Source organism: Pinus tabuliformis, chromosome 7 (genome assembly GCF_031772625.1).
Source record: "Pinus tabuliformis cultivar Carrire ecotype Pingquan chromosome 7, CPIR1, whole genome shotgun sequence".
In the NCBI taxonomy this organism is placed as follows: domain Eukaryota; kingdom Viridiplantae; phylum Streptophyta; class Pinopsida; order Pinales; family Pinaceae; genus Pinus; species Pinus tabuliformis.
In genome coordinates this window covers 461,860,261-461,884,153 of record NC_142293.1, presented here as the reverse complement: position 1 = coordinate 461,884,153, position 23,893 = coordinate 461,860,261, and the positions used below count along the sequence as shown (strand labels likewise).

The 23,893-nt window shown below is 33.6% G+C and overlaps 1 pseudogene; it reads left to right on the top strand.

Annotated features, from left to right (window-relative positions):
* Window positions 1–19,855, top strand: part of LOC149247950 (uncharacterized) — a 167,931-nt pseudogene extending 148,076 nt beyond the window's left edge.
* Window positions 19,856–23,893: the final 4,038 nt, after the last annotated feature.

Here is a 23,893-nt window from a genome sequence, read left to right as displayed (position 1 = left end):
TCATAATTTCTTTGCACATACTTATATCTGTCATAGGCTCTCTTTGAGGTTCTCCAAGTTCATGAATCTAATGTCCATTTCAGAAATTTTCTTAAAACTTTATGAAAATTTAAAACGAGCTTTCATTAATGTCCTTTCTTGCAACAATCATTTGCCTTTTTTAAACTATAAATATATAATATTTAAACTCAAGAAAGATTCCATGTATGTCAATCCTGATCATTATGAAAAATCGAAATTTTGGTGCCCAATGTTGTGCAAGTATGACAAGGAAATATTGGTCATGTTCTTATCAAAGCCTTGATACCCATTCAATATCATAATCAATTATCTTGGATGGGATATGAAATCCAACTTTGTCCATATAAGTCCAATGAGGTTGTAAACACTCTCAAACACCGAGAAACAATTAATGCTAATGTTAAAAACTTAAGTAAAAGTGAAATTATTTGTACATTCTCCAAAAAATCATAAATAAGACTGTTTAGATAGAAACATTAAAACTAAATGAGAATATCTCATTTATGACTGTTTGGAGAAATTCTGGAGAATGTCGCTTTTATTTTAAGAATTTGATATTGCCCTTAATTTCCAAGGTCATAAACTCCTCAAATTTATAGCCCATACTTTTCTTTCTATCTTAAACAGTTGTAGAACAAAAGAATTGGTGGTTGGGGCACCTAGGAATCCCCTCCTGGAGTTGGTGGGGAGATGGGGATGGGGTGCCTAGATACACCCCTTTTGGGGAAATGTGCCCCCAACATTGGGAAATGCTTCCCTTGGTGCCACAAACATAGCATGGGAAACATGGGGGGGCATGTCCCCATGAAACATTGGAGATAATATGTAACAAAAAAAATCCAAGGTGGTTAAATTGTCGAAGACATGTTTATAGATACGAAAACATGCATTCTCCAATTTTTTAGAAAATTAAAAAATATACATAAACCATCCAAAATTTTAAACTAACAGTATTTCTTCATTCAAAATCAAGTTGAAACATAACATACCACATAACAATGTGACATATATTATCTCATCATCTTGATTCCCTCACTAATCTTAGGAGAGTTATTAGTAGTAAAAAAAAGATCAACACACAAGTTTTAACACGAAAGAACAAATGAAGCAACATGATATCAATTAGAGAAATTTTAAATCATAAATTAAAAGTATAGGATTGTGTTCTAAATATACTTATGTAATTTCATGTCCATTTTCATCACTGACATCACCAACATCTTCAACTTTATCATTATCTGGATTATTTCTAAGCAATACATTGCCATACTCATTATCTAGGCGATGGTGTAAGAAAGTAGGTACATCAACCCCTTGTCCTACTCTTTTTTATATTAAATCCAATCCACTTCAATTTATATTTAGTTAATCAAACCCACCCACCCCATTCCATCCATGCTAATTCAACACATTGTATGATTCCCTCCTGCTGCCACACTATCTGTCTTCAAAAGAAATAGAGAACCAAGTGAACCAACTTCCTCTATACACAACACATACTCTATGTCAACTATATGATCCTTCCTATAAACATATTGAATGATCTCTATTTCCTCCAATATGAATGTGAAGGTGCAAAGAGTCGTATTGGTGTTAGCATCATTAGTGGAGTAGACTCTTTCCACAAACTAGAGGCTCCAGTCCTCTTACAAGTTACAACCTCATGTCTTTGCCTCCCATGTATGACATATTCAATGGTATAACCCCACCTCTTTGCCTCCTAGGTATAACATATTCGATGGTATGTAGGTGCCTAAAATGTGCATAGAGTGGTGGTATCTAGACAAGATTTTTAAGAATGTTAAGTGCAACTCTTTTTTGTTTGTAACAACCTATGCTTATATCAATGACCTCATTCAATTCACTTATTCCATCCACAATTACTCATTATCTCTTAATGTCCAAAGATTTTTCATCACCACTGTCATGGTTGCCTCTAAGTTCGTGGAAGACCTATAATGTTGATTGTATCATATTTGAACTATGCCAAATATTCAATGTATTTCAAACTTCATGCAAATAATTATAAACAAAATGTCAATACCACCTAATCATGCTACTATTATTTAAAAAATCACAAATTCATCTAGAAAAGAATTAATAAGACAACCACTATCTTAATATGAACTTCAAAATTTCTCAATATAAAAATTCTTGTCAAATTCTAGAATTACAACTCTAAATATAATAACAAAATAAAAATAAAGAAGCATCAATCACATTCAAAGCATAATTATGATGTGCAGTTAATTCGTAGAGAAAAGGCTTGCCACCCAAAGAATCAACCCACTCAAAGGCCATGAAACATCCCTTATGACTTGTACCCAACTAATTAATGAATTCACAGATCAAATATTTTATTGCAACTCTAAATATAATAACGAAATAAAATTAACAAAACATCAAGTCACTAATAGAAATTAAGAGCATAATTTTTATGTGCCTTAATTCGTAGAGAAAATACTTTCCACCTAAAGAATCAACCCACTCAAAGGTCATGCATCATCCCTTATGACTTGAATTGATCAAAGATTTTGCAGCTTACCATTGTCTTTCTTTAGTAGTGTTACAATAAAATGTAGCAACCTCCCATAATGTAAAGTCTAAATCATCAAGGGAGTAAGTTTGTGCACTCTGGAAGGCTACCCACTATCACCACAATAAATCTTCCTCACACTTTTGGTTGGATCTTCTCCAACTCAGGGAGGGAGGAGGTTTCCCAAACAATCAAATTTCTAAGGCTATGGAGTGAAGGAAAAAGATGAATTTTGAAGAGTAAGCCTTAACGAAATGGGTGATAGTAGTACATTGGATTAATGGGTGATGTGGGAAAGGAATATGAAGGTAAAATCCCCAAGACCAAGTGCCCAATCACATCTTGGGAAATGGAGTCAAGGGAGCATCGATCAAATAGGGAAAGTGCATGAGAATGTAAGGCAATATGGACTACTATCCATGCCACAAATCAGCCTCAGTTTGCTAATTTTTATGGAAGAAAATTACCTTGGAAGGCTACAGGTGTCATACCTAAGCATTTGTCATGAATGTGAGGTTATGTTAACCTAGCAAAAATTTGGTTTATTATATGAAAGGTTAACATAAGATCAATAGGAAAAGAGGCATAAATCCTCACATTATAGAAGCAACTATATTGACCCAGTATTACATAATGATAATCCCAAATCCTGCATAATATAAAATTAGAAAACATATTCTCCAACCTTGCTAAAAAGCTGCAACAACTGTTGAAATTAACAAAGTCCTAATATGTGACCAGGAAAATCATTGAAGCATTTTCAAATTGTTGTGTTCAACATTTCTATTATTTTGAACCAATTACCATAACACAGACTGCACTTCCAATAAACTTAGAAGACTATTTTAGTGATGTACATATACAAAAATAAAACAATTTGACTCGATACCCTCAATCACTATTACTAAAGGCATTTTGTCGAGATTTAAAATGAACACTTGTCACAAAATAACCCATAGGTGAAAAAATCTTAATACACAAAAGCATAAAATAACCATTTTTTCTTAAATCATTAGCCTCAGATAGATTAAAAAAAGAAAAATCATTTAATTCAACAACACCTCACATAAGAGACATCTAATAGAATTAATCTCTAATACAAAATTGTGCTACCTTGAGAAATCCTCCCTTAGAAGAAACTCACAAAAATAGCATGAATGGAAGACTTGATGGATAAATGGACATTACAATACAAATTAGTACACAAGTTTATGTAAATCTCTAGACACTAACTAGAGATATGATACACAATTGACCTTAGTTTGGGAATTTTCTAGCAGCGATGTACTAAAAGTGCAAAAAAAGTCAGTTGCAAAAATGTAAAAACAACATACTTTACTTTCCACCATTCTTTGTAGCCTTGTGGCTACTCAATTCTCCTATTAAAAGTCCTTGAAAAACAATGACTCAATTATTCCAAAGGGAAAACAAGAAACACAAAGAAAAACTAAATTGAATTATTTGCATTAAGTTTCTATGATCACCTAAGATGACATGATTCAGTTAGATACAAAAAATACAAAAGACTCATACAAATCTAAATAAGAAATGGTCATAGTCAATGTATAAATTTATTTATATGATATTCCTATCGTCAACTAAAGATGAAGTAATTCTATCATTTTGCAAAACATAAATTCTAATTCCATTCATATACACCAATTAGAAGACTAACACAATGCTAAAAAGCATTAGTTGTATCCAATGAATTAGTGCAGTGAATAATGCAGAAGGAAAAAGGCATCAAACTAAAAGTAACTTACCTTGAACAAATCTGACATTTAAACTGGTCAGACTAGACTTAAGTGTAGATGTATTTTTATGCAGGTTTTATCGACAAAACTATTAGACAAGATAGACTATGACATGTACTGAGATTCCACTAATATGTTTTCAGAAAGATAAAATACTAGCCACTTTTGAACCAACTGTTTTCTTTGATCCAAGTGGAGTTTCTTTGCACTTGATATTTGAGGAAGGGACCTTTGCACCCTGTCTTGGATAAGGCATTGCAACATATATTGTTTTGTTGTGTTTTTCAGCATCTGGAACATAAGAAAGAAATTCCAAATAAGCCTTCTTAGCTAAATACTACCAAGAAATCATTTCAAATCATAGTATATCATGCAATCGTCAATTTTTAGAGACAATCAACTATTATGTTAACTGCTTCAAAATCAATGATGAAAAACCACCCATGAGAACTGTCAACCCATAGATCTAGTTATTACCTTTCTCATCTGTTCCTACAAGGATCAAATTATCCCAATACTTTTGACCTACAAATTATTCTGCTTCCCATATGGGTGAATCATTTCCAAAAGTAGACCCAATATGCTCATTGTCTGATGGATACAATTTGAAATGTCGATAGGAGAGTCAAAAAGGAAACAAAAGGAATCATAAATGAAATATGATAGGCTGACTTTCAATGCTCGAATCTGGAAGACAATATAAATCATTGATAATAATTTCATTTAAATGGAATCTTCAAGATAAAGCATTATTAAAATTTTACGCTATGGAATCTTTAACTAAGAGAGAAAAAATAATTCTTACAAGCATGTAAGTAAGAATATGTCAAGTCTTAAATAATTGACATTTCAGTAGATGCCATTATAAAGTTTTCTTCATGTATCACATTAATTACCACTACATTGAGTGCATATAGGGGCAAGACCCTTCAAGGTGACATCCTATTAGCTATATAGCAATTCATTTCATGTCATATAGATAAAAAATATTAGGTCATATTCCAAAGGTATCGATAATATTAATACTCTAAATTTAAAACAAAACCAGCACCTACATAGTACTAGAAATCAAACGGGTTGTGTTGCACGGAATAGGAAATTTTCAAATAAGAACCATTTGCATAGAATAATATACAAGACATGAGATATGATATATTTGTGTATAAAATTTCATTGAAATATGATATTAAATAACATTTTTATATGAAAATAATTCTCGATTTGACAGACATGAGTGAATTTCTGAAGGATGATTAAGAACGGTTTAATGGTCTTCCTTTGCTCAAAGAACAAGTTGCAATGCCATTAACTGACAAGCTATTAAAGTACCTATATTTCTGAAAACAAAATTTTAAAGTTCTCTATCATACACCTATAGCATGGCCAAAGTCAACCATTTAGTTCGTTAACTGTCATATTGTAAGAAAAAAAGTCGCAGTTGGTAATAAATTTGCAATCTCCCTTGAGTTTGAAAACTAATAGAGTGACTATTACCCATGACATTGAACCCCATTTTCTCTTTGTTAACCCATAAAATAGAAATTTTGTTGTATCCCCTAACCCAAACTAATGACGAAAATCAAATTTAGTAGGGCACAATGCTAGTTAACTAATAACCACAAATTTTATATTATTAAGAAAGAAAATTCTTTATAGGTTTAAGTCTTTTGGAGTCTTCGTAGTTGGTAATGTAATAGAGAAATCATTAACCCATCAATTTAATGTGAATGAATTAAAATTAAATCGATTGATCTACTGTGTTTATCTCATGAAAATGACACAACCACCCTCTAGTAGACATCGATGAAACTTATCTTTAACTACTAAGTTGTTACCAAGCAACAACCATCCAAACAATTTGTTCCTAAATGAAAAGTGGGATTTTTGGATGTTATGACAAATCTTTAGCAACCTTATATAATTGTATTGGATGGATGACTTTTTTCTTAATGCATTATGCAATCAAAAAAATCATTTGTTAGTGTAATATTGAGTTATGTTGAGTTTGTGATTCTCTTTGGGATATTCTCCGGCAAGCATGAATGATCTATGTTTTCAAACTCTATGTAGGGCTTTGATTCTTTGTTTATGGTGTTAGGGACAATTCCAAATTATGGGGAAAAACTCTAAGGAAGTGATTCCTACTCTTGCTTTATAAATTGGTGCCCAGAAAAAATATTGTTCTTTGTTGGAATGCCAAATACACTCTACATACTACAATTTTGTGACTAGTTAAAAGTCAAACAATTGAAAATTTATTTAAATCATGTTGTGTCAACATTAAACATTAATAACTATGTTCTAGCTTGAGTTTTCAATAAAATTTCTTGATTCCGGTTCAACCATATATCTACCCTTCAACATACCTTCAAGCCATAACACTCCCAATACAAATTTGGGTGTGTGCTAGACCAAATGCCAATTGAATGGATACATGTTTATGTACACATGGTTTTATCCAATTGTACAGAACCAAGCACTTATTGAACTTATTTGCGCATGCACACACACACACACATATAAGATGTGATTCCCTCAAATGTATCATTTCCTCCCACCATAGTCAATTGTATTTCTAAATATCTTTTATGCATGGTTGTAGGTACTAAACGAACATGTTGAAGGGACATTGGTTGTACGTATATGAGGTATAATAGAAGACACTAGAAAATTTTGGTTTTCTTGTATGTGTTTCCAGGTTCAAAATTTACCTTCTATGGTGCATTTTGAGTATATTCAGGTTGGATTCAAGAGAATTTCTCAAATCCTCTATGAAAGGATCATGTATGTTAGAGAGTGAAGCCTTACGATCCCCTTTATTTTCTACCATGAAATTCACATTGATAGAACTATTTGTGTCCTTTTCGACATCATCAATGTAAGCATATGTCAAAGATGATTTATCATTTTTCTTCCAATCATCGAACATGATAGTAGAGTCATGTTTAGTGCACATGATATTCCCAAAATATTCATTTGAACGATTATCTAATACTCTCTCTGTATTTCTATCATGCATATGTGAGTTGCTTAGAGGTCTCTTTGCATTAATATTCCTATTGTTAGATGGAAGGGTATTCTTATTCTCAATATATTTTCCATGCATAAGACACTAAAATTCTAATCTGTTGGTTTTCCCATATGGGTTTCCAAGCTCAAAATCTACCATCTATGGTGCAGTTTGACTATATTCAGGTTGGGTTCAAGAACATTTATCAAATCCTCTATCAAAGGATCATCCATGTCATAGAATGAAGCCTTAGGACCCCCTTTATTTTTTACCATAAAATTCACATTGACAAAACTATCTATGTCATTTTCCACATCATCACTGTAAGCATTTGTCAAATATGATTTATCATTTTGCTTCCAATCGTCAAACATTACAGTAGAGTCATGTTTAGTGCACATGAAATTCTCACCAGATTCATTTGAATGATTATATAATTTTCTCTTTGTATTTTTATCATGAATATGTGAGCTGCTTAGAAAATAATTTTCCTTAATATTTCTATTTTTAGATGGAAGGGAATTCTTATAATCAATATATTTTCCATGCATAGGACATTGAAATTGAAACTTGTACAAGGACATAAGGTATCTTTGAATACATTCCAATAGGAAAGAAATCTTTTGAGCCATGGAGTTTTTCAACTTCGATGTCTTCAAAATTTTATAGTCCCTTGCCATCGAGTTGGTGAATGGAGAACATAAATATATTCCTGAAAACAACAAAACAAAATATTCTGGCAACTAATTAAGATGACTTCATTGAAGTGGCAGCACATGAGGTATTCACCAGCCCAGGAAAGCTAGGCCATTGCTATCTCGAAACCTATGCCATCATTTTCTTCGCCATGCAGTGCTACAAGCTAGCTCTAGTTACCAATTCACATTGTTACTTACAAGTATCTTCAATGGCATAATATCAATGACATTGTACTAGACTGAATATTTCTATTAGATTTATTACTTACACTAAATTTGGACACGTTGAGATGATGGGAAATGTTTTCATATTTATAATGGTGCAAGTTTCCAACTGGAGAAAATGGATGTTGGATGTTTTATGTGAATTAGTGACTTCCAAGCACTAATGAAGGTTGGGAATAAGCAACATTCACCTAAAATAATAGTCAATCCAAAGCTACAAATTTTCCCTTTCCTCTGTGCTTGAAGTGGTAAATCCAAGGTGTTTTAACAATTGTCGTTCTTTCTATCTATTTTTGCTAATTGATTTAATGCTTTTATTGATATATTTTCTATAAATCATCAAAGCCTCAAAAGGAAACTAGATCAAAATCGTACTAATGCTTGATTGATAACGATATCTTTCTTTAAAAATAAAAAGAAAAAGAAAATCCATCAAGCACATCTTTCTTTAATGATGGTGCTAGATCTAAAATCTCAATACCCTTTGGCTTATAAAAGACCTTAATAGTAATTGTAGGATTTGGATTCACAACTTCTTTATTGAATGCCTAGAAATATGAGCAACCTTTCTTGTTTTAAGATTCAGTAAAAGTTTTCTTTAGAAAGATGCAAGTCACCATGAATCACAAAATATTGTTTTAGCTTCTGCTTTTTTCAATTAGCAGTGCCAACCTTTTCAAGTGATTTTTTGATGGAATTACTTGAATTCATTGACTCTTAACCCTTCCTTTGTCTATCAAAATCGACATCATTCAGTGTAAATAGAAAATAACTATTAAAAGATGTAGTTTCTTATATCTTTGATTATTATTCAAATTTACTCTTCTTTTGTTGCTTGCAATATTTGTTATCACTATCGAAGAGGATTATGGACTCAAAAAACTTGTAAGATTCATAACTAGCATTAACTTATTTTAGATTTTAATATCTTTGGGTATCTTTTAAGGTCATGTCATTGCAGTCAAATTCTTAGAATGGATTTCCTACACTGTAACATTCCTTTTGTTCCTTCAACAAAAAACAATTTTGACATCCCTCGCTCTATATAACAACCATTTTGAGGTGTTGGGTCATTAAAAACCTATAAACAGTATCAACCACTAGGTCACAATGGAGGGAAATGATTAAAAAATGCACAACCATCATCCCCATGCATGTTAATACCAACATGAAATCTCAATACAATGTAGGAATCATGGCCAATGTTGGTTGAACTATACCATTCTACCAAATCCTCGACAATGCCCTCTTTATAGGGTATAATATTTTACTGTCATGGTTTCCTCCAAAGAAAGGTAATCAAGAATGAAACTTCAAAAAGAATAGGCAAGTGAAATAAAGAGGAAAAATATGGAAATTCAATTGGAGCTACCAAACAATCCCATTTCCAGAGGATTTTAACATGGAAAAATACTAATCAACCAATCTGTATATTATCTGATCTAAAACATTGGCTTGTAGGTCTACCTTTTAACAACTATGAGAAGCATCATGATTGCCACAATAATATGAAAATCAATCCTTATTTCTGGAATTTGTAACCCAATAAAATTCTATTTAATTAGTCATATACTTCATCCATTCCCATTTGTTATTGTTGACATTCAAAAAGTGTTGAGCAAGAGCAACCTGATCCACATGAATGTAGGCATAAGTTCCATTGATTAATCCTAACACAAAATAATTATAGCTGACCATGACCCCATGTATAGTAGAATGAAAAAGCAGAGTACAATACAGATTATTTGTAGAATTTTCTGGCAGAACCTCGAGCACATAAGCTGGGTCAATATATTTCACTGTAAACAACTCATTAGGGTGATGCTTCTTCCACCAATATTTTAGCTCACTACAGAGCCAAGACCCAAAATCCAAAACACAAGATTACCAAATTCATCCCTCTTCTCCTTTATATCAGGGCTCTGAGGGATCAACTCTATCTCCTTCTGCAACTAAGAGGGCACAACGCTTAGGATATACAAATAATAATTAGTTACGATTAGCATTTTTCATTCATTCACAAAGGTAATTGTCCCATTCTTGCAAGAAAAATATTAAGGAAATAATCTATGAAATGTCGATTATACTGCAAAAGATTTCCTCTAAGGATCTAAGAACCTAACCAATGCCCTACTTGGAGGGATTGAATTCTTCTAAAACAACTCGGTACACAATAACGAAATATATTCAAGGTCAATGAAATTGTTGAAATCTTAATTTTTTCACATTTTCCTAGAGCATGGAACAAACTAGACAATGGCATCTTAGTAAGCTTACAAATAGTGCTATGTTCTTCTTCCTAGTAATAACCTCTCCTATTTTTCTCTATTCTTCAAATGTAAAGCCACCCATCTTTCTATTCTCTCCACCATAAAGATTAAACAAATTCCCACTTTCATTGAATAAAGTAACATACCACATTCCACAATAAATGTAGTTGATTTTGACACCCTCTAAAAAACGAGAGGCTTTCAGGGGAATCCCACAAACAAATTTGTTCGCATGTCCCATAGTACCAATGTGATGAGTACCATCACCCCATTCATGATCGTAATAGCAAGCTACAACTTCCAATAATGATGCACGTTGTCATTTTTTCTTTCTTTTGTAGGACGAGAGGAGAAAATTTTAAATGAATCTAGAAACTTGAGTGAAGGGTCGATTTTGACAAAATCAAACTTAAACTAGAATGTTTCTAGGAGAATGTAGAAAGTTGTGATTTTGAAAAATCAAACCTAAATTTGAATGTTTTTTGGAGAATGCACCAAGCTACTTGGATGATGAGAAATATTTATAAAACTATCCAACCTTAAATATACCCACCTTACATATCATTAATTTTTTTGTGAAGCATTTCAAACAACATGCCTGGAAGGACTGCATTGGAAACAACATATTTGGGCATTTCATATGAAAAAATTATTTGGGACTTACATGAAGCCTCATCTCTTTGAAGATCACTTGACATACAGGTGGGGAATTTAACACACCGTTGGCTCAGGATGACTAGATATTTTGACATTTAGGTTGCACAAAACACCATAACGATTTGACACTATGGTTATAGCTTGCAATTGCATCAGAAATATCAACCATAACAAAGAGTTCACAATAAATTTTAATTACATATTAGATAAAAACCACAACACATAGTTCATAAGGTGTGGGATGTTAGTATGGTAACGGAAGATTCCATCACATCATGCCTAGGACATATAAAATTGCATCAAAAAATAAAATCTCATATTGATAAAGGTGGTGCAAGTAACTGTGAATGTGAAAATTATTCATTAACAATTTTTCTTTTTAAATACTAATGCCAAATATTGACAACAAATCTGTGAAGTGATGTATTTGAAAAATATTTCTCCACCTAAATCATATCATAGAAACCTTAACTCTGAAATACTAGCACCATCCAAAATTTCAAGTTTCAATATTGGATGACTTGAGAATATCCATTATTTCTAAAGAAAATCGTTGTCGCTTTTAGAAGCTACTATCACACATGAACATTCAGTGGATATGGTGTGTCTGAAAAAGATTTTGGACATTGAGAAAAGTAGTTTTTCTATGATATTTTTTAGAAAACATTTCATATAGTGTCATAATATACATAGGCTATGGTCACAATCTGGTCAATTTCAGAATATTTCCTAAGCTTAAAAAATAAACAAGTATACAAAAACCAAACCTGCCAAAGATTTCATTCAGAGAAGAATGCAGATCCACCATTCCTGTAACAGGGAAGAAGGAGAAGCTAGAGGTTGTAGAGGATGTCTCCAATATTTAACAGAAGCAGATGACATCCTACTAGAAATAGGTGACAATTTCAATAATTTGTATTGAAATTGTCATCAATACTAGAAATAGGTGACAATTTTCTTTATTTTATAGAATGTTGTTATCCCTTGGGAGATAGCCTTTAATCCATTCCTCTTCATCTCTCTCATGTTCTTCAAATGGGGTGGGCACTTGCTAAGATGCTCTTCTATGTATAGTTCTAGCATTTGCACCAACTCTATTTGCTACAATAGCTTCCCTAGACAGTGCTAATGGAAATGGCTCATGCAGAGAGCTCCCAACACAGTCACCAACAAGAGATATATTAGCTGCAATAGCTTCCCTTGAGAGAGAGGAGGATGAAGGTGAATCATGAAGAGAGCCCAATCTATTCCTTTGCAAGAAAATAGACCTAATTAGCAGCAAAATCCTAGACCCAGACGATGGAAAAGAAACTGTTGCTGACAATGATGATTGTCACTAGAAATGAAGCTATAATGACCTTCTGTGAGAAAATCACAAGAAACCCATTTTCATGCTCCTCCAACCCAGGCTTCATAATGTTGGTGTTCAAAAATCCATAACTTGTTAGATAACACAACGTCCAAGCCTCCACTAAGGAATTCTACAAATAATAAAGGAGTAATAGAAGTGTGTATTAAACAAAAAACAGAGATAAATCTTAAGTACTTTCCATTGGCAGACAAGACAGTGTGTACAAGCCTCCATTAAGGCATTCTACTGATCACAAAGTGATTGTCAACATAAGTGTATTAAAAAAAATCAAAGATAAATCTTAAAATAGCCAAGTTGTATACGTGCACAAATTTTTTGTTCTCCAAGGAACGTCTTGATAAAGTAATTTAATCTGGTTTGGAAATAAAATTCTTTGTAAATATTTTGGTTGAAAGTATTCATAATATGCATCTATATCAAATTTCAGTTCATTCTGAAATCAGTACATTCTAGTTTCTAAAATTGTTTTCTATTTACATAAGCACCCAAAATCAAAAGTCCAATGAAATAGGAGTACTCAGAAAGGGACCAAGTTCACGAGTGAAAAATGGGATTTGAACTTTATTTACGTTTTATGTCCAATTGTGTTTATATTAGTTGATATTTGAATCTATCATTAGGTCTTTTGAAAAGTTTCCTTTCCTCTTGAGATCATATTCAAGGAATCTATGATTAGGTCATGGAAGCATTATTCTCGGCTTGTTTTTGTTCTTAACCCTTCACCCGTATAGATTAACCCAACTAACTCCACACTGGACATAAAATAGAGTAGATGGCCTAGACCAGACCGCATAGTTGTATATAGAGGGAGTGTTGCTTCTGCTCTCTCATCTATCTCTTGCAACAAATTTTTGTATACCCTAGTCTCATATTATTTAAACCACATGCGATGACCATCAAAGGAAATAGATCATACAGAAAATAAGTTTCAAAACACCATAAAAAAAGAATGTTGTACTAGGTTTCTTGTAGAAAGAGCTCGGGAAGGGACTCTCTGGGAAAGAGTATTAAGTGTCACCTCTATAGCGACATGTTCAACTTGTCTCAGTGTGCTGTAGTAGTTCTCAAAGACTTCTTTATCAAAATTAACAGTAGATGTGAATCTGGGTGCATCTCCTCAAACATGGTATGAGGGAGAAGTCGAAAAAAAATCATTTACCTGGTACATTAACTACATAGCATGTAAGAGTTGGAGTAACCCCACCATTGTCGCCTCTCTCTGTACATCGAGGAAAAAAAATCAAGTTAGGGTTCATTCAACAAAATTCCAGTGTAAATTTGGGGAAATGAAAAATTACTTCTCAACAAGCCTCGGTAAGTGAAATATATATATATATATATATATATATATATATATACAGTGATCCAGACATGCCTTAATTACCTAAGATTTAATAAGAAACTAGTAAAGCATAAGAATAGTGCTATTTATGAAACAAATTCCAGCGTAATTGCTAAGATAATTTATGTGTAGCTTGCATAGAAAAATATAGGTAGACAAGACTATAATACCTTTAAGTTTTGATAAATGAATGAAGTCTTCACTAAGGAAGAAGCTAATGGCATGTCATGAGCAAGAAATGGAACTAAAGGGTTTCAGGGATATAGGACATCATGCAAATTGAATCTGTGTCCATGATCAAACCTCTCGCTGATATAGGAGTACAATGACATATTGAACAATATGGAAAAGAGAATTCCATGAGAAAAAGGCCACCGTCTGACTGATGTCACTCCTCCCACCCATTATGAAAACTCAATCCATCATGTACTTGTTTCTTATACATGCAAATCAAACTACAAATAGCTCAATTCAACCTTACCTTAACACCTAACTAGTGCGATTTTTGGAAATTAGGGCAATTGGAAGAAAATCCCACCTGATTTCTGGAAATGGGGGGCGATTGGAAGCAAAACCCATATGCATTCTAGAAATTGGGGGCTATTGGAATCAAATCCCAACCAAAATCAAGGAAAATCAGGGATTTCAATGTTTATGTGGTGTTTTTTCATGGCTAAAACATAATAATTATTTATTTTTAAAATAATTTTTAGGCTAACTATAGAAAAGGGCTGAAATATAAAAAATTCGCCCCTCCAAATTATAAAACCCATTAAATTTTTCCCATGGGCTAAAATTCACCCCTAAAATTCTTTATGATTTACAATACATAAAAAATAGAAATGGAAGGTGGCACTTCAATTTTCCACCTACCCATAGACCTATTGGAGAAAGAATCACTTATAACAATCACCCCTTAGCTAGATCCACGATATAATGGGAATTTCTTTTCAGCATAGTTAGAAAGAAGAAAAATTCAGTACATAAATGGTAGGAAATACATATAACATTCGATGTTTGATGAGTTATTCAAACACAACAAGTTTCGCAACATTGATATTTTTATTAGCTATGTTAAGCACTCTAAGAGTGGTTTATCAACCAATAATAAGAATCATGGTTGGTTTATCAGGTCTCTCTCAACAAGGACATATATACACATGATTCCCAACACTAGCTAGCACCCTGAGTGGTTTCTCAGCCAATCCTCTACAAGTACCCATTCCCATTTCGTCTTGGTCCTCTTACACTTTTGGTCTCAATCTCCTCTTTCATGGAATTCCATTCCCTCAAATCAAAGCGCTTTATAGCTTCACCCATAAGCATCACCATGAAGAGGTCCAACTCCCACATTGTTGTGCATTTTACTTTTTATTTTTTCCTAAGGGTGTATCTCCATGTTCCTCTTGGAATCTTCCTCTTCTTTTTCTTATTATTTGCATCATAAAATTAGTTAAAGGTTCCAACTAACCTTACATGGGTTTACCTTTCCTATTTCCTCTTAGATAATGGATTGGTGGTCCCACACTTCAGGCCAACAAACAAAATATACTCATTTATAATATCAGGTATCATTACATTACAAAAGTCAGGGGGAAAGCATAGTGGGGGTGTCACACTCCATCTAGCACAACTCTTCTTCTACATGAAAAGTTTGGTTTATGTGTACAGTAAATGCACTAGTTCATATGGTAATATTGGATTGACATGAGAAATTGATCCAATAATTACCACAACTTTTTTTAATGAAAACAAGTTGCATAAATATAATTCATAGAATTGAATAGGAAAGTGTGCGAGTAATAAAAATGTGGAAAGAAATTGCGTAGAGTAGTTCTTGTGTGTAAGAAATTGTATGCAGGGTAGAAGTGTATGGAAAAAGTTTGTGGTGGAGGGAATAGTGACAGATTCCATAAATGATTGTGAAGATAGAGCATTCTTAAATAATGACAAATGTGGACCCTGAACTTCCTTAGTCACAATGACATATCAATAACTATCAAAATAAGAAGGGACTATGTTGGTATGCAAACATCACTCTCATTGGAATAACAATATATTATAATTGGTGTTAGATAGTTGTGATTGTAAATTTTTTGAATTATTTTACTGTTTTTGTATTAGAGACATAAATCATTTATTTTTTAGGATTACTAAATTTAATTTATCTATTAGGTTTTTCGTGGATATATTTGAAGTACTATTATCCAACAACTAACACCATTTCCTAAAATTTTCCCAATTTTTTTCTAAATTGAAACTTTTTCTTACCTTAATTTTCTTAAGTTTTTGGGAATGAGCGGTTAGCTAATCTTTATATCTAAAAAATAATAAAAATCATTGCATTGTTTGCATACACTAAAAAAGAGGAAACCAAGCTTAAAAAAGAATTTTGGGTCAACACAAACAACATGCTAACCTACTCATATATTATAAAGAATAATGATTCGGCACCAATAACACTTTGAAATTGAAGCCCTCATTTCCCTTCGACAACTCTCTAGCCCATCACAAAATGACGTAATAGTATTTCCCATCCAAATGGAAATTAAAATAAGAAAAAATACCTGTCAAATTTGAAATGTTTTTTTTTCATTGGAATTTTTCAAGAGAGGAGTAAAGAAACATTTGATAATATGTTCTATTTATCATTATTTTAATTTAAAAAAGAAATCTTAATCAATTATTTTCAATATACAATGATAATTAGAAAAAAAAACATAAAATAAAAAACATTATCTATTTTTTTCCATGTCACGATATTTCAAAAAAATATTATGTAATGGAATCACATTGTTATGGATCTCATGCATGCATGAATAACCTATTTATTGAAATTACATCTTAATAGTTCCCATTAAAAATTAAAAATCTTTGATTGTGGTGAATCCTCTTACTTTTCATTGAGGGGAGACAATTTCAATTCTAATCAACTCTCTATCCTTTGGCTTCTTGGATCTGTAAAGGTTACCTATCACTCTCTCATGGCTCCATCTGGGGCTATTATTTCTATGTATTCCACTTCCTTGTATTTATTGTGTTCTTTACATTTTTCTAGGAGTTATGAATACTACTTGCATGTCATCTTTATCCCTAATAAATTACACCATCGATCAAGACTGATTTAATGCAGGTTTCAATTCTTAAGTTAAATTAGTATTCAACTTAAACATTCATTTCTATTGACAATAAATAATGTTATTTTTGTTTCTTTTACAGATAGTGTCTGGCATTATATTTCACATGTGGATCAACCACTCGATCTATTACTATAATGGAAAAGATAATAGAAATTTATATCTCTTTTATGGAATATTGTGTTGTTGGAGGTGTTAAATATATATTTATTGTTGGACATTGTAGTGATTGTGTAAAATGATACTATATTTTTATTTCCTTTGAAAGACTCATTACATTTTCCTAGATGATTGGATCAATTATCTAAGTAATGGTATCGAGGATGTGACATCCCTGGTAGATGTTATTACCTTATGTTTATGTGTAATAACTCACAATAGAGCCAAACATTTGGGCTAATTATTGTACATAATTATTAATAAATAAATTATTATTTTAAGAAATATTGCACTAAAAAAAAGACACTCGAGATAAGATTGTCAATTCTTCATGATTGGAATCTTTAAAGATTCCAGATAAGATTAATGGAGGGAGATAAATTCCGTTAAGAAAATCTTAGATGAAGAAAAAGGCTAAGACCGGTGGCTTTTAGAGCACCATGGGTGAGAAAGACGGGCTTTAAAAGAAAAAGCCTAGGCAGAAATAGATAAATCTTACAAAAGCAGGATGTCATTGAATTAGAAACATTATCATGTAGAAGGGAATTAAATACCCATGAAGGATATCAAGAAGAGGTTTTTGATTCTTTGGGAAAGACAATAGAGCTCAGGGGGAACTTGAGGTAGTTCGTGGTTGGGTGGACAACATCTTTTTGGTGCAGGTTTTCCGTACAACAAGTTATCTAAAGTCTCTCATTTGGACTGTGATGATTTTTACTCGATTAGGCATTATAACATGTGATTAATGTGTTGATTGTGAACATGCATAAAATAACTTATGTTTTTAATGTGTGGATTATGAACCTGCATGAACTATTGGAATTCTCTTTTTTTTCAACTCTCAGTGTAGTACTTTCTGTAATTCAATATGACTGATAGGAATACTTCTCACAATTCTAGATTAATATGTGATTATTTATAGGTAGAAAATTCAACATCCTAACAAGTGAGTAGGGGTGTGCAACAAGGTGTATGGACTCATGCAAAAAAAGAGTAGAAGTAAGCATATATAGATATTTTCATGGATGAAATAGAATAAAAATGATTGTTGATTTGAGTTACCACATGTAGATTTCTGCAATGAATTGAATTCTTATGGAACTAAAGAATGCCAAGACTGTGTTAAAATCAAGGAATTTCGGTAGTGGTAGCTAATTAAGAGCCAGGACGTTACCATAATTATTTCATGAATGTTGAACTAGATTAGTAAATAAGATCAAAATGGACTATTAGAACTTATATTGAAATAGGAGTAAAAATTATTAAGAGGTTGTTGAAACCAACAAGCTATCTGGTAGGCAATGATATCACTGTATATTAAAACAAAATATAGATGTACCTCGAAGAACACCAATGGTAATTAATGGGGAAAATATTCTATGAGGGTTTGTGGGTTATAGTTAGTCTACGAATGAGGACAACTGATGATGAATCATGTTATAGAAGTTTGCCACACTTATTCACAGTCACAGTTAGAAAGATCCTTCGATACCGAGTTTAGTTTTTCCAATCAAAATGGGATGAATAGTGGGCACGTTTTACTTCAGAAAGGAAATTTAAATTAAATCAATTCCTATCAAAGGACTGGAATGCTTTGACTACAGCAATCTTGGCCATATAACATGTGGCTGTAGGAAAATCTGACACCATGGGAGAAATTGACGAGATAGATGTGACCACCCTTAATATAATTATACTCTTCCATTTATATTAGGTTGTAATATCTAATATGTATTATGACAAAATTTGAATGACCCAAATAAATCCCCTGTCAATCTCAAAGGTGTGCAAGGTCGCACAACACGACTACTAAAGTCTAAATTGGGTCCAGGTAAGCATCTTATTTGGTAGTCTAGGTAATCTCACCTAACAGTGGCATACCCATCTAGTTAAAATAAATGCCATGGTAAAGCAGAACTAGGAAACTCCTGAGTTGTACAACGATGAAAATCGGTAATGTAATAAAACTGAAAGTGGATCTCCACATATTTAAAAACCATGACCATACAATTATATTCCAGCGATAGCCAAAAGTATTAATTGCACCTATTAAATTTAAGTGGAACAGAGGAGAAACCTTAGTTCTCATACATAACAATAGCTATCCAACAGAGATACAAGAGTAAATAGCAGTTCTGGAAGAAAATGAAAATGCATTGCACGTGTAGATACAACTAGAATCAATCTTGTTAAATAAAATATAATATTAAGTTGATACACTACAAGTTAACATAAGAAGGAAGAATTTTGTACAGCAGTCAACAACAATTAAACAATCAAATAATACTTCATAAGTTGGTTCGAGAATGATATGCACCCATTCATAAATAAGGAAGAGTCTATGTACATATTAGCTATGAGAAAATGTATAGAAAAAGGTCAAAATCAGTCTATTTACAGATAAATAAGAAGTAATTATTCTTTGAGAACATTACTGTCATATCCCTATTTGCAACTACCCTGAGTAAAAAGTAATTCTAAATTAAAAAAAAAAAACTTATGAATCAGTTGTGAACTGATTCTTGAATCAGTTATTGAACCGATTCTTGATTCCTGTAAAATGGAACGAGGGGATGCTGGTCTGGGTGTCTTTTGGATGGAAGAGCTGGGTGTCTTTTGGATGGAAGAGCTGGGTGTCTTTTGGATGGAAGAGCATGAGACAGAATATGATTGAAGGTCATGTGCTTGATCTGGATCTTTGTGGAGAGACAGACAGAGGAAGAGAGGAAAATCTTTCCAAGAAGAGAGAAAGAGAAAAGAAAGAAATGAATGGGTTAAGTCTGATGAGGATCAGATAACCTGGCACAGAAGTGCACAGAACCTGTTGAGGGCTGAAGGCCTGCAGGATGGCTCGGGGGGAGAACTGCATCTGAGTGATGAGTCTCAAGGTTGGGTGGACGAGCAGAACTAAAGTTCAGGTGACTTATTTGTTTGAGAACCAATTCCAGTTCGGGTGAACCAGGTACGGTCTCAAAACTGTAAACCACTGAACAGTAATGATATATGCATTAATTACTAAGATAATCATTAGGGGACATACATTATAATTTCCCTAGAAGCTGTAGCTTTATGTGATTATGCAGAAGCGGTTCCTCTCTGTATGATAGAATGTCATTAGCGAACGTAAGTCGCTGCAGAATACCCAATGCATTAGGGTAATATAACCAGAGAGAAATTATCAAGAATTGATATCAAGGACAGAGTCGAAATACCCTCACGGGTTGAAATATGAACTCTGTTAACAGTCATTATAATACCAAACCCTTGCAGGGAACCGAAGCTTGACAAAGGTGAACCTCTGAATCAGGTGTAGCGGCACCGTCGAGGAATGAATTGAAATTATCGACATAAAGAACCGTGAGACCCTACCGAAACTAAGCACGAGAATGTCGTGACGGAACCTGTAAATGTTTAAATAATCACGGATAGCAATAAACTGTATGGTAGAAGTAAGGATACGCCATTATTCCTCGACTGTGGTCAGAGGTGAGACATGAGCGCATAGCAGAGGGTAGCTAGCTCTAACTTCAATACAGAAAGAAAATAACATGTATTTCTTGTAAGTCCCGTATATGTAAATCTATTAAGGGCTTACGGTTATATTACAGTCCATGCATTTATATAAACCTGTGATAAATATGCAAGTAATATATTTACCCTGTGCATGAGATTATAACCAAAAGAACACAGTTATGTGGATAACTATTTGTATAACTGTGGAAAGACGCATAAACCGTATGCAGAACTATGCATGCAACCGGATGGTACAAACCCAGAATAATTATAAAAGCTATGCGTGCATTTCTAGAGAACGAAAGAACAGTAAACGAACAGTGCCGGAATGCATGTATTGTAACCGATACAAATTAAGTTTGTACAGAGTAAAGTTATAAATACTGATAGCATAAGAACAGTGGGGGTTCGCCGCCCTTTGAAGCATGTAATCATAGCTGAAATGAACAAATCCTATGAACAGTCATGATATTAAATAAAAACGAGAATAGAGCAATGTTCGTTAACCAAATAATAATAATGCTATGAGACTGTATAAGTCTATTACTCTGTTTATACATCACCGAGGGGTAACTTGGCCATCTCCTCGGCCGCAAAGGCAAAGTTCGAATAACATAGAGAGAAAACTCTGCACTATAAAGAACGAAAAGTCATGGCAAGTATAGGCTTCAGTAAGCCGGTTGCAGAATTTGAGCGCGGAGGCTCAACCCTCAATTAAAGTCGAAACTATATAAATATCTCTGTAAATCTAGCAAATATAAACATTGGAGCTGATCGAAAGTTTTCGAAAACAACCAGATATCCATAGTGCCCTGCTAAATAACCTAAGGGCAGGAGAATGCAACCAGGAGGGTTCTCGACAGAGAGTACCTCTGCAGATAATGTAAGAAGGCCCGCGTGGAGGCAGAGGCCTGCACATCCAAACACCTTTGTCTTAATATCTAAAGAATTCTGCGAATATATGACAGACAGTGAGGTAATCGTAGTTTACCTGGCAACCAGAGGGTTGAACCTTCATTGGAACCCAGCTTCGTTCCATGAACTAGCATGCGCACGCTGGCTGAAGCAAAGCAAATAAAAAGCTAAACATTACTGTAACGAATTGTAAATCCTGTAACTCAAAGGAGCAATATGAACTGTGAATTCATCGCCATTAAACCGAAAGCGCATACCTGTAGAGACTGGTGGGCGAAATTTATCATCTGCTGGACATTCGCTGAGCAAAGCGGCGATGCTGGTAGAAGAAACCCTGGACTGGTGTGCAGAACCGGAGCCGAATACAAGTGAACAAGCAAATGAACCCGGAGGCATAGGAAGGGGTATAAATATTCCCGTAAACCCTTGACCGATTGCCATCCGTTGGATTGAGGATTTAGATCTGCGCCGTAGAGTTAAGGCGGGAATAGGGATCATCAAAATCGAGATCCCCGCACCCAAAGTGTCACATGGCTGGAGAAGCCTGAGACTGCCACCTAACCCTCTCTGGACTGGTGTCTTTAAGTTGATAGTGCAGCGGTGGTTGTAAGTACTGTGGTCGAACCATCACAGGCCACGCCACAATAATTTACATGGCACACGAATGTGGAAAACATATTTATGTAGTCGACCCTTTATGCATATAGTGTTTAAACATTGAAACATGAATAAGACAGTTGACTGTTCTTTGAAGCATATATATAAGGTTGAATGCTTATGTTTTACAAATACAAGTACAGCTGTAAATACCAAAACCATATGTGCTATATGCCAAGTAATTATAATATGTGCCATATGGGTCGAATGCCGAATAGATATAAGGTGTGTTATAAAGTATTAATGTCAAGGTGAATATGAACTTGATGTGTGCTTAATGATGATATGGGTTTGACCTACGATAAAAAAAAAAAATTATGTATTTAGTAACAGAGGTGTGACAAATGGTATCAGAGCTAAAGGTTGCAATACTGGCGCCTTTGGGAATTGGTAAGCGGAAAGGATATTGAAGTACGCCATTAACTCAGGTATGAGTTTAATCATTCGCATATTCATTTATGTCGTACACTACTTTTGGCGTGACAGGTGTGATTCATGTTTATAACTTCTTTGAGAAGTAGGTGATAAGTTGTTGCATAACTACGTTCATAACGTTGGATTCCTGATGAGGATAAAAGACAATGAAACTTTTGTCGCACTTAAGAACGATATTGAACACTCATTGACGAAAGTGACAATCAACTACCAAGTTTGATTTGCAAATATGGCAATAACAATGATGTATTTAATGAACAAATTGAAGTTACAATGAACAAAACTTAGGGGAACATCCTTGAATAGGATGAAAAAAATTGTTAAAAAGGACATTAGAAGAACCCCTTTAGATATTGAAAACATGCAATGAGTCAAGCAGCGAGACTTAATTGTCATAACTAACTTTTGAATCAGTCTTGTCATGGATGCATGAAGACGATTGGTGGTTGAGATTGGTTAGTGTTGTATGACTAACCCATAGAACTTATATGCATTAATTCAATTGAACTAAGATCGTTACAGATCGTAACCAAGTGAAGGTTGATTGATGTCGCATGCATGAAATGTGTGTATGAAGATTTTATTTTTGTTACTCTCTCGGTGCTATAGTCCAGTTGTGCACGAGAAGAGTTCTTAATTTTATTCACCATGAGAATGCATGATGAATAGTATATGCTTATGTCCTAATAGTTTTAATGATGATTACCCTCTAATTGACTGAAATCCATTAGCATGGTATGTGCTGATGTTAATCATTACTTGTTGGGAGACAAAAAAACCATTGGAGCCTCGATTAAATGATGGTTGAATTTATCTCCACTATGGGAATGATGGATTTCTTATGCATGTTGCATTCCAGTGTGAAGTTAAGGGTAGAGGCATGTTCAGTGGGTAACATTTCTAGGACCCATTCATGGTATAATTACATGTGATAATTATTCATAAATAAACTACCTGTGTTAATACAGTTGTCAGTAAACTCTAATTACCTTCCCCAACCATAGATGCTTCGAAAGGAAAAGGAAGCAAGGAGAAGGAAGAAGACCGTGCTGTAGGGACAGACGGAGATGGGAAAAGAAATCGCTAAGCCTGGTGATGACCAGATAGAGCAAGCTTGGGTATCAGAATCTTGCAATGACTAGAAGTAGATAGTACTTGATGTGCATGTGAGTATTCCCTTGACCATGCTTAA